Source organism: Suncus etruscus, chromosome 20 (genome assembly GCF_024139225.1).
Source record: "Suncus etruscus isolate mSunEtr1 chromosome 20, mSunEtr1.pri.cur, whole genome shotgun sequence".
Taxonomy (NCBI): Eukaryota; Metazoa; Chordata; class Mammalia; order Eulipotyphla; family Soricidae; genus Suncus; species Suncus etruscus.
Window position 1 is genome coordinate 3,182,239 of NC_064867.1, and position 13,093 is coordinate 3,195,331.

The following is a 13,093-nucleotide window of genomic DNA, read 5'->3' on the forward strand; positions in this document are numbered from 1 at the left end:
AATGCCAGAGTAGTCTTCCCTGGTAGAGGTTTGGATCCTGGTAATGTTGTAGACAATTGTGGTTGTTTCCATAGATGGTATTCATTTTTCAGGTGTGTATGGGCGATGCCAATTCTTCTGAGGCCTAAGCCAAATCATTATGCCAATGTTCAGGTTATAAGGCCTAACTGCATTACAAAATTTGTGTTCCATCTCTATTAGATAAGAACTTGTTTGCATATGTATTATTTTCCCATTTTAATGCACCTATGCAAAAGAGAAGCAATGCCACAAGATATTGTTGGTGCATCTGGGGACCGACGAATAAAGTCCAACATTCCCTGTAACTTGGTTCAAACATGCATTCTATACAGAGATACTCTTCTACCAGTATTGCTTATAAAACAGATCTCATAGGGGAAAAGCAAACAATCAAATAACAAAACCAGTGGACAAAATTGTCACTATATGAGGATATTCAAAAAGAGTTATAGATGTTAAGGGAATACATTTGAGATATACAAAGGAGATACATGTGTCCCTTTTATATTTTAGAAATAGTCAAGAGGGAGGGTGTTGTTTCTGAGACACCACTTTGGTCTGTGATTTTGCCAAGCAAAGAACGCATGGAACCATATCATCCCTGTGTTGCCTGCTGAAGCTTCCGACTCCCCCAGAGGTGTTTGCTTCCTAATTGCTGGAAGCTGGAAGTTCACCAGTCCCCTCCTCACCCCCTGCGGAAACGGGGAAGCCAGGGGTCTCCTTTAAACTACTCATCGCCAGAACCCACTTGCTGGGACTCAGCAGGCAGCCAGGGGTAACCTTGGGAATCAGGAGAAAGTGGAGAGAAGGCTGGGGTGGGGGGGGGGCAACCGGTGCTGCATCTTCCCCTAAGCTTGGCAAAATGCCTACTGTGTGGTGCCATATCATCCCTGTGTTATCTGCTGAAGCTTCAAACTCCCTCCCAAACATTACTGTGAGAGATATGTAATCCACCTTGGCCAAAACAAAAGTCATTAATACTAAAAAATGGTTAAATGTCGGGTAATAGTAGGTGGGAGTGAGGGAATAAAGGAATAAAAAGAGCTTCTGGACGGTATTCTAAATATGACGAAAAGATTAAACACAATGATATCTAAATATTTGTCTATAAGACAGAATGGAGAGGTTTAGTAAGGAAAATTGCCTGGGACTTCCTAAAGAACCTCCAGGCTCCCAGGAAGGAAAGAGACCCTTCAAGAGCTGGAAGGCCAGAGGTTCAAAGACCCCACCCAAACCCCTCCTCTCCCGATTTTATTATTTTTAAATAAAAGAGGTGCATCTATAGGAATATTGAAAATAAGAGCAAGGTGGGATATTAATATGAAGATATATTTGTGTGCAAAAGAAACTGTCACATCTTTCTGGAAGATGAAGATCAAGTGGATTGACATTAAATAACAGAAGAAAAAATGCTCAGGCCACGTATGAGTGCAAGATGGGGTATTTTCCAGGGATTCAAGACCTCAAGATGAGCTCAGGGGCAAAGGGTGGAGCTGTAGGAGTTAGAAAGGAGGCGCTGGCCGTGGCAAGTGAGGCACCCATCCAGTCCTTGATGTTGCTGACTTGCAAGGGCAGCTGCAACAACTGAGGGTTGCCTCACCTCCCATAGCAGGAAGTGTAGCTGGTGAGGAAGGGTCCTGGGCAGTGCCCAGTCCAAGGGAGCCCCCAAGTCAGAGCATAGCTGGCATGCCAGAGGGAAAACCACAGAGTAACTCTCACCAGGTTCTCCTACTTGTCAGAATGCAAACGTGGCCCTTTCACCTTCCCTTTCTCCCAGGACATACCTGGCAGCAAAAAGTCAGGTAAATGAAACACATTCCAGCTTCCAGCACCCCACTTTGTCCTTGCCTGGTCACCAGGAAACATCACGTGAAAAACAGCATCAGAGGTAAGTGTTGGCTCAGTGGAGGGTGCATCCATTCTAGCACCATAAAAAACACAGAAATAACACGCAAGAACAAATTGCCCCAGAGGAAACAAGGCTGTAGGATAAAGGGAGGGATTCCATTCTTACTCATATCTGTAGAAATTTGAGAAAGTTTTTTTAGAAGACTAATTTTTGTAAAAAATGTATTGATGTCACAATGTGAAAGCCTTTTAAAACAAGTTCAACTTGTAAATCTAATTATTGTCACTATAAATCTATCAGACTTAAGCAATTGTTTTAAGGTGATTTACAATTGCATTAAATTCTTTTTCATGTTTGATGGTTCCTTTCATTTTCTGAAATAAATTTATCACACTTTATTCCTTTATTCATTTATTTACCCAGTTCGAGACTTTCAGGTAAATTGATTTCTTGACACAAGATGATAAATCTAACTGAATAAACATAACAGGCATATCACAAACATTCCAATATTGCTTTAAAATCTTATGATACTCAAAATACTTAAAATCACAAACTTAATCATAGATGAAGATGACAACTCTGATGACCCAAAAATGGCCAACCACCTAGTTAGTCTCTCAGATATGGAGTTTAGAGAAGAAATATGGAGGATGTTCACAGAACTCAAAGAAAGCATAGATCAAGTTGAACAGAACACTAATAAGAATCAAGAGAATATGAAGATAGAAAGCAGCAAACTCCAAACTGAAATAAATGGTCAAATAACAGGTCTGATATACTGTATACCACTAACATACCACATTAACCCATAGTATTTAATGGCAACTTTAATAAAGTGAATAAACCATTTAAGTCTGTAAGGCATTGTAAATACATGGTTAAAAATTCTGAATCCTTATGCTCCAAAAGCCCTGATTATAAGTATTCAGGATTTGTAGACATTAATTTACACAACTTTACTGCCTTAAGTGGCCTTTTCACTTAATTAAATATGCCATTGAGTAGTGTGGGTTCCATAGTTCAGCGGCATACCTACCTCTTCAGCTCAGCCTCGACTTGTGGACTGAATTGAAGCACTGGGGGTCCCCTCCAGCAGATGGCAGAAGACAACTGGAGACTATGTGCATTTGATTCAGTGCGCCCAAAGAACCAACTAATTAGTATGACACAAGAGAGTATAAACTGAGTTTAAGGTTTTGGCACGAATTTTGTGCCGGAAAAACTTGGCTTTTTCTCGAGTATATAAGTATGTTAAAATTGTTTTGAAGTTGATGCTACAGAAATGAAATGTTTGTAATGTACTTATAATCTCTGTTATAAATTACACAGATCTTTCCTTCAAGCAATATCTTTTGCTTGAAAATATTGCTTTTGGCTATATGAATGCCAAGCAGTAATGAATGTAAGAGATTTAGATAATTAATCTTAATTGAAGCCCACAGGTACTAATTAGTGTTCAAAGTACTCTCAAAAGCAAAGTTACTGATTTTTTTCAGGTCAATAAACAAATTTCAGTATGAATGGCAATATATAATAACAGCAAAGACAAAGCTTTTCAGGATTGTTGGAATGGTAACAATGTCCAAATCATGTAGTATATGACTTTGATCCAACCTGTTCTATTGACATTTATTTTGCTGATTTTGAGTTGGTTTCCCATATTTGTTTTCCTATTTAAATAAGGTTCTATCACAAGATCTATACGCTTAAAATCTAGTTGTTTTTTTTTTTTACCTTATAGTTGAAATATTTAAAGTGTAGAGAAGAGAGCAGCTGTTGTGTGATTCTTTTCTTTCTTTCTTTCTTTCTTTCTTTTCTTTTCTTCTCTTCTTTCTTCTTCTTTCTTCTTCCTCCTTCCTTCCTTCCTTCTTTCCTTCTTTCTTCTTCTTTCTTCATTCTTCTTTCTTTCTTTTCTTCTCTTTCTTTCTTTCTTTCTTCTTCTTTCTTCTTTCTTCTTCTCTTTCTTTTTCTTTCTTTCTTTCTTTCTTTCCTTTCTTTCTTTCTTTCTTTCTTTCTTTCTTTCTTTCTTTTTCTTTTTTTGGTTTTTGAGTCACACCCAGCAGAGCTCAGTGCTTACTCCTGACTCTACACTCAGAAATCGCCCCTGGGGGCCGGAGAGATAGCATGGAGGTAAGGCGTTTGCCTTTCATGCAGAAGGTCATCAGTTAGAATCCCTGCGTCCCATATGGTCCCCTGTGCCTGCCAGGAGCAATTTCTGAGCCTGGAGCCAGGAATAACCCCTGAGCACTGCCAGGTGTGACCCAAAAAAAAAAAACCAAAAAAAAAAAAAAGAAATCGCCCCTGGCAGGCGATGCCAGGATTCAAACCACCGTCCTTCTGCATGCAAGACAAATAAATGCCTTACCTCCATGCTCTCTCTGGCCCCATTTTATTTCGCTTTTATTAACAATGATTATATCCTTGAAAATATAGAGTTGAAATTGATATCAAATAGGTAGAAGAATCTGGAATTATGAGTTATGTTAAGAATAGAATCTTTATCATATCATCTAATTTCTTTAAGAACAAGCACAGATTCTTCATGCTTTACAGTGTTTGGTATTATATACATAGTTATTTGTCCAATTTGGGGGTATTTGGGTCATACTTGTTATTGCTTAGGGGTTACTCATGGCTCAGCTCTCAGAAATTGTTCCTGGCAGGCTCAAAGAATCATATGGATGTTGGGATTTGAACTCAGATTGGTCACGTGCAAGGCAAATGCCGTTCCCACTGTACTATCACTCTTACCCTATTTGTCTAAACTTTAATGTATGTATAGACATTATGCCATGCTTATCATTGCTAATAAGCAAATGTGGTCTTTAACAAAATACATCTGTTTCTATTAACAGAGAATTCTTGAATTAGAAAGTTATTTGGAAAAAAATGTGCAAGAAAGCAAAAATCAATCAGAAGATTTGGCTACTCATTTGGAAGCTGAGAAAAATAAGCACAACAAAGAAATTACAGTCTTGGTTGAAAAGCATAAGACAGAATTGGAAAGCCTACAGCATCAGCAGGATAACCTTTGGACTGAGAAATTACAAGTCTTACAGAAACAGCACCAGACTGCAATGGAAACGCTTAGAGAAAAGCATGAACAAGAGAAAGAGACATTGTTGAAAGACAAAGAGATTTTCTTTCAGGCCCACATAGAAGAGATGAACAAAAAGACTTTAGGAAAGCTTGATATGAAGCAAACAGAAGTAGAATCATTATCTTCTGAACTTTCAGAAGTATTTAAAGCCCGTGACAAGCTGGATACGGAACTCTCTGCACTCAAGGATCAAGCAGAGAAAGTGAAACAGGAATTAGAAGCCAAATTAGATGAACAGAAAAATCACCACCAACAACAAGTTGACAGTATCATCAAAGAACAAGAGATATCTCTCCAGAGGACTGAGAAGGCACTAAAAGATGAAGTTAATCATCTTGGGATTCTTCTGAAGGAAAAGGACAAGCAGCTGAAAGAGCAGCAGGTTCTTGTGGAAAACTTAGAGGCAGAAATCAAAAGGTCTGAAGGGGAACTCCAGCAGGCAGCTGCTCAGCTTGATTTTTGTCAGTCCCACCAGAGTATTGCATCTGAGCAGACAAAAGCATATGAGAAGCAGTTAGTCCAGTTGCAGCAGAAGTTGTTAGACTTGGAAACAGAAAATAGTCTTCTTTCCAAGCAGGTCACTGAAGTGGAACTGCAGAAAAAAGATGTTTGTACTGAGCTAGACACACACAAAATCCAGGTGCAGGACTTAATGCAGCAACTTGAGAAACACAGTAGTGACATGGAAGAAAAGTAAAATCCTTAACCCAATTCTATGAGTCTCAGATTAAAGATAATAATGTAGAGCAGCAACAGACAAAACAAATATTGATGGACAAAGAAAATACAATTTTATGGGAGGAATTACTTTCCCCAACTTTAAAATTTACTACAAAGCAATAGTTATCCAAACAGCATGATATTGGAATAAGGACAGGCCCTCAGATCAGTGGAATAGGCTTGAATACTCAGAAAATGATCCGCAGACATACAATCACCTAATTTTTTATAAAAGAGCAGGAAATCCTAAATGGAGCAGGGAAAGCCTCTTCAACAAGTGGTGTTGGCACAACTGGATAGCCACTTGCAAAAAATTGAACTTAGACCCCCAGCTAACATCATGTACGAAGGTAAAATCCAAATGGATTAAAGACCTCGATATCAGACCCAAAACCATAAGATATATAGAACAACACATAGGCAAAACACTCCAGGACATTGAGACTACAGGAATCTTCAAGGAGGAAACTGTACTCTCCAAGCAAGTGAAAGCAGAGATTGGGAATATATTAAGCTGAGAAGCTTCTGCTCCTCAAAGGAAATAGTGCCCAGGATACAAGAGCCACCCACTGGGTGGGAGAAACTATTCACTCAATACCCATCAGATAAGGGGCTAATCTCCAAAATATACAAGGCACTGACAGAACTTTACAAGAAAAAAAACATCTAATCCCATCAAAAAATGGGGAGAAGAAATGAACAGACACTTTGACAAAGAAGAAATACAAATGGCCTAAAGACACATGAAAAAATGCTCCACATCACTAATCATCAGGGAGATGCAAATCAAAACAATGATGAGATACCACCTCACACCCCAGAAAATGGCACACATCACAAAGAATGAGAATAAACAGTGTTGGCGGGGATGTGGAGAGAAAGGAACTCTTATCCACTGCTGTGGGAACGCCGTCTAGTTCAACTTTTATGGAAAGCAATATGGAGATTCCTCCAAAAACTGGAAATCGAGCTCCCATATAATCCAGCTATACCACTCCTAGGAATATACCCTAGGAACACAAAAATACAATACAAAAAACCCTTCCTTACACCTATATTCATTGCAGCACTATTTATCATAGCAAGACTCTGGAAACAACTCAGATACCCTTCAACAGACGAATGGCTAAAGAAACTGTGGTACATATACACAATGGAATATTATGCAGCTGTCAGGAGAGATGAAGTCATGAAATTTTCCTATACATGGATGTACATGGAATCTATTATGCTGAGTGAAATAAGTCAGAGAGAGAGAGAGAGAGAGAGAGAGAGAGAGAGAGAGAGAGAGAGAAACGCAGAATGGTCTCACTCATCTATGGGTTTTAAGAAAAATGAAAGACATTCTTGCAATAATAATTTTCAGACAGAAAAGAGAAAAGAGCTGGAAGTTCCAGCTCACCTCAGGAAGCTCACCACAAAGAGTTATGAGTTTAGTTAGAGAAATAACTACATTTTGAACTGTCCTAATATTGAGAATGTATGAGGGAAATGGAGAGCCTGTTTAGAGTACAGGCGGGGGTCGGGTGGGGAGGAGGGAGATTTGGGACATTGGTGATGGGAATGTTGCACTGGTGATGGGTGGTGTTCTTTACATGACTGAAACCCAAACACAATCATGTATGTAATCAAGGTGTTCAAATAAAAAAATAAAAATAAAAAAAGAAAAGAAAAAAGAAAATACAATTTTACAAATGAGAGGACAGAACTAAGAAATTGAAATACTTAAACAGAAATTGTCAGCAAAGGACAGTATTACTGTTTTTCATGAAGAATATAAAACCAAATTTAAAAATCAAGAAAAAAGATAGAAAAAAATTAAGCGAAAAAGGTAAAGAAATGCAAGAAGCATTGAAGAAAACATTGTTGGATCAGGAAGCAAAACTTTAAAAAAAGAGCTCGAAAATACTGTTCTAGAAAGAAAGAAAAAAGAAAAGAAAAGAAAGAAAGAAAGAAAAAGTTCAATGCCAAATTTTTGAAAATGGCACAGGCTAACTCAGCTGGAATCAATGATGCTGTATCCAAGCTGGAAATGAACCAGAAAGAACAAATAAAAAGTCTGACTGAGGTGCATAAAAGAGAACTGAATGATATCATATCAGTCTGGGAAAAGCAACTTAATCAGCAATCCGAAGAACTTCAGGAAAAACATGAAACCCAGCAACAGGAAAGAGAACAAGAGGAGGCTGAACTGAAGCAAAAGATCCTCATGTTGGGGTGTGAGAAAGAAGAGATGAGAAAGAAAATAGAATGGCTGAAGGAAGAAGGGGTCAAGCAGGATACAATAGTAAAGGAGTCGAAGGAACAGTTCAACCAAAAGTCTGCTCATGTGAATTCTCTCTTGGAAAATGAAACTCAATTGAAGGCCCAGCTTAAAAAGCTGGAAGTTGGCTTGGATCATTCTTTGAAGGAAAATACTTTTCAGCAAAAACATATAGTTTAACTGAAGACATTGGCAGAAAAAGATAAACTTAAGATTTCTGAATTAACTGATAAGTTGAAAACTACTGATAAAGAATTCCAGAGTTTGAAAGCTTCACATGAAAGACATAAGAAAAGCCTGGAAGATAAAAGCTTGGAATTCAAAACACTATCTGAGGAACTCACTGTTCAGCTAGATCTTTACTCTAAGGAAACTGAGGCCTTATTACAAGCCAAAACAGATGAACTCATCAATAGTAGTAATACTAAAATTAATGCTCTTCTCTCTAGAATTTCTCATTGTCAGAACCGCGCAACTAAAGTTCAGGAGGTCCTACTCATGAAAACTCGTACAGTTTCTGATTTAGAATCCCAACTTAAATAGCTAACTGAAGAGTGGAAGACACTCCATAGTTCTTTTCAACAGGCTTCCAATCAGTTAGAAGAAAAAGAAAATCAAATTCGGAGCATGAAGGCTGAGAGAGAAGGCCTTGTAAGAGAAAAGGAAGCTCTACAGATGGAAGGAGGCCATCAGCAACAGGCTGCCTCAGAAAAGGAGTCCTGCATCACACAGCTGAAGAAAGAGTTAGCAGAAAACACCAATGCTCTCACTTTGATGAAAGAAGAGCTTAACGAGAAAAAAATCAGAGATCTGTAGTCTGAGTAAACAGTTAACAGATTTGAACAATCAGCTTCAGAATAGCGTCAGCATAACTGAAAAAGAAGAAGCCGTTTCATCTCTTAGAACACGTTATGATGAAGAAAAACGTGAATTGCAGGATCAGGTGCAAAATTTATCTTTGAAAACTGAAACTCTAAATAATGAGAAAATGTCTGCTCTTGAAAGGGAAGATCATTTGTCCAAAAAATTCTCAGAATGGAAGAAGAAAGCCCAATCAAAATTTACACAGTATCAAAACACTATTAAAGAATTGCAGATGCAGCTTGAATTAAAAGCAAAGGAAGTCAGTGAAAAAGACAGGACCATCACTTTATTGAAAGAAGACCTTGATCAGCAAAATAAAACATGTGAAAGTTTAAAAAGTGAAATGGAAGGTGAGTCAGTTGCATAAAACGGAGAGTAATTTAGAGACTGAGCTAAAAACTCAAGAAGTAAGAATTATAGAATTAGAGAAACTTATTGCTCATGAAACAAATGAAATTGAGTTGTCTTTAGGTGAAGTTCTTAAAAATTACAACCAACAAACGAACATAGAAGGAAATGAAATCGCTCAGAAACTCCAACACTTTCAAGAGTTAGGAAAAGAGAAAGACAACAGGGTTAAGGAAGCTAAAGAAAATGTTTTAGAACTTGAAGAGAAATGTCTTCTATGAAATTTGAACTGGAGACTACGAAAAAAGAATTGGAACATGTAGATTCAAGTATGAAGAGCAAAAAAAAAAAAAACAGGAATTCAAAGCATCGGAGGAAAGACTTGAGTTAGAAAGTTCTAAAAAATCTAGCAGGACTGAAGAAAAAGGCTGAACAGAAGATTGCTACCATCAAGAAGCAGTTATTGTCTCAGATGGAAGGGAAAGAGCAGCACTATATAAAAGACACAAAAGACTTTTGAATGAGTTGCACATAAAACTGAGGGAAAGGGAGAATGAGATTCATATATTGGAAGAAAAACTCAAGTCAACGGAAAGTTCACCACCAGCAGAAATGTCAGTTGTACCCAGATCAGCAAATAGCTTGGCATGCACTGAGCAGGAAGATCTGGGTTCCCTAGGCTGTGTGCACAAGGCATGTGAAATTAAAATCAGTGTTTTACAAAGAGATTTAATAGCAAAAGAAAAGCTGCTGCAGAAGCGAGATCAAGAAAGAGAAGAGACAGCAGCTTCTCATTTTGAAATGCAATGCAAATACCAAGAGCTCTTAAAAAAAAAAGATAAACACACTGAAGCAAAGCAACATGAGGATCAAGTTATGATCAGTCAACTTCAGGGAAATAAAACATGTATTCCTGGAAGGCTTCTCAGCAAGTAGAAGAAAAGGGAGGTAAAAATAATGGAGCAAAACCAAACTTAGAAAATGTGGACGACAATGCTCAGAGAACCCTTCAGGAGAAAGAACCAGCCTGTCAGGTGTTCGAGGAAAAGATTAAAGAGCTTGATTCATGCTTGGTAAGAGAGAAGGAAGCACATAGGGCTGAAGTGGATGAGCTGACCTCAAAATATGAAAAATTATAGGTTTTACAGCAGCAAATGGATGAAAAGAGAAGATCCACAAATACTTTGGAAGAAAGTGCTACTGAAAAGTCCAAATCACTTTCAGCTCAGCCCAGATTACATGGTAGCATGGAGACTGAGCACAATGACCTGGAATTTAAATTAGCGGGGGCAGAACAAGAGACGCTGGGTAAGGAGATTGTTACGCTGCAGAAAGATCTTTGAGTGTTGTGGAAAGAGCATCAGCAGGAATTGGATATAATGAGGAAAGAACATGAGCAAGAAATAGAGGAAAGAATCAGATAATTACTTGATTAGCATAAAGGCAATCCTTTACAGGTTGTCCTTTTTGTGTGCCCAAGATAGTTAAAACTCTCCCTCCTACTTGAAGTATTAAATATAGTGAGCTAAATATTAAGGATAAATAAAAATGATCTAAAGTTCTAGTATCTGTCTGTTTATGGGAATATGACTGCTGTTGAAAAGTCTGTATTTTTTTTGTCTGAGGAAAGTCTTAAAGCAAGCCACTGGTTTCTTAGATATATCTAACAACAATAATAAAAAGGGGCCACCAGCTCGGTGTCCAGTCCCTCCCCACCCACCACCAGCTCCATCACCTCCCCAGCCCCAACTCTTTGCTATCTCTCAACACCGCCCCTACAGGTCGTAGGTAGAACAACAGGAAGACCTTTCCTATATAACAACAATTCCCCCTTCTTTAGTAAAACAACAATACCCTAGTAACACAACATCAATTCCTAAAAGTAAAAATTCAAATGGGGAAGAACATTAATTACAATAGTCAAAAGAAGGCTAGTATCCAATATAACTTCAAAGGATTACAGTCATAAGAAAAATACTAACGGTGAATTTTATACAGAGTCCAATGCCAATCTGTAATGATGAGGGGTCCAAAAAGTCTGACCAAAAACACTTGAGGAGTCTGGAAAAGCAGGTTGCAGCTTGGTACAGGATATGAAACTCCAAAAGCCAAGGATTTCTTCCTCAGGCCGAAATCATGTGACTTTAGGAGATGATTTGCACAAATGAAGCAATTCCTGAAATTTGAATGTTAAGGACTAGGGAGGGGGAGAGAGGGAAGGAACAACAGTTAGACTGTTTAGATAAATAACTTCAAATTAACAAAATATATTTTTCAAAAGCAGCGCAGAGCAGATCTGAAAGAGAATTTCATGCACAATACAAACATGGAAAACATTACTGAAATTATGAAACTAACCTTGTTTTGATCTCTGACACTATAATATGGGCCCCTGAACAGAGTCAGATGTAAACCCTCAAGTACAACTGGTTGTGCCTTCAAAATAAAATAGAGGGCCAGAGTGATAGTACAGTGGTTAGTATCTTGTCCACATGTTTGCTTTGCATGTAGACAATCTCAGTTCGATCCTTGAATCTCATATGGTTCCCCCAAGCTTGCCAGGAGTGATCCCTGAGCACAGACCTGGGACTCAGCCCTGAGGACTGGTATGACCCCAAAACAAATACAAAAACTCAGCAGCAACAACAAAAGGTCTACACAGTTTATGTGTGAATATACATTGGTTGTTGGAGAAATATTACAGGCGGCAAGACCAGCCTCACACGCAACTGGTCCTGGTTTGAGTCACTGGCACCCCATGGTCCCTTGAGCACCACCAGGGAAAACTTGTGAGAACACAGAGCCAGGAGTAGCTCCTGAGAATTTCCAGGTGTGACACTCCTCCTTTGAACCTCCCCCGCCCAAATGAAAGATGATTCGCTTTTGTTCTAAAATATTTACTATTCCCAGGTAACCTTTATATTTGTTACTGACTACACCTGCCTTTTGCTGCTCATTGTTTATAGTGGAAGATGAAGCTTCTGCTGAAACACTGGAAACACTGCAGCGAAGAGTTAAGCGCCAAGAGAATTTATTGCAGCTGTGTAAGAAAAAAATCCAGACTCATAAGGAGCAGTGTACGCTCTTAACCAGTGAAAAAGAAGCACTGCAAGAAAAACTAGATGAACGACTTCAAGAACTCGAAAATATGAAGGTAAAAGAGCAGTTGGGTTTGGCTTAATGTCGCCCTATGAAGCTAGATCCACTGGCCCCACTGTGGCCTTCTTGTCTGGAAAAACAATTCCCTTCCTTCATAGATAGAATGGAGAGGGCCCCCAAGTGACCTTGCTCCTTAGGCTTTCCCACACTTTTGAAATGCCATTTTTCTTTAATTGCCTTAGAAACTTTCAAATTAGGTGGAATGCTTAGAGTTCTCCTATGCAGAGAAGCATGATTAGAGATGGCAATGAATTTTTAAAATTTTCTTAGGAGCGTTGGGGCCGGGCGGTGGCGCTAAAGGTAAGGTGCCTGCCTTGCCTGCGCTAGCCTCGGACGGACCGCGGTTCGATTCCCCCGGTGTCCCATATGGTCCCCCAAGCCAGGAGCGACTTCTGAGCGCATAGCCAGGAGTAACCCCTGAGCATTACCGGGTGTGGCCCAAAAACCAAAAAAAAAAAAAAAAAAAAAAAAAATTTTCTTAGGAGCGTCATATGGCCGAGAAGACCAAATTTATCACTCAGTTGCATGATGCAAAGAACGTAATCGAACAGCTTGAACAAGATAAGGTAAAAAGCAAAATTTATGACTTTTCTTAAATCCAATCAGCATTTTGATTTCTATATTAAAGCCACTGTTGCAAAGAAAATCTAGATCGCTCTTTAGAGAAGTCATTCAGAGTTAAGGCAATACTAAATGTGAGTGATAGGAGTCATGCCTTTCAAATATAGTGGAAACAGACCGTTCTCTCAGAGAATGTTCCCTAAAA

The 13,093-nt window shown here is 38.6% G+C and overlaps 1 pseudogene; it reads left to right on the forward strand.

Annotated features, from left to right (window-relative positions):
* The first annotated feature begins 1,456 nt into the window (after window positions 1-1,456).
* LOC125998191 (golgin subfamily A member 4-like) lies at window positions 1,457-10,592 on the forward strand (annotated as a pseudogene).
* Window positions 10,593-13,093: the final 2,501 nt, after the last annotated feature.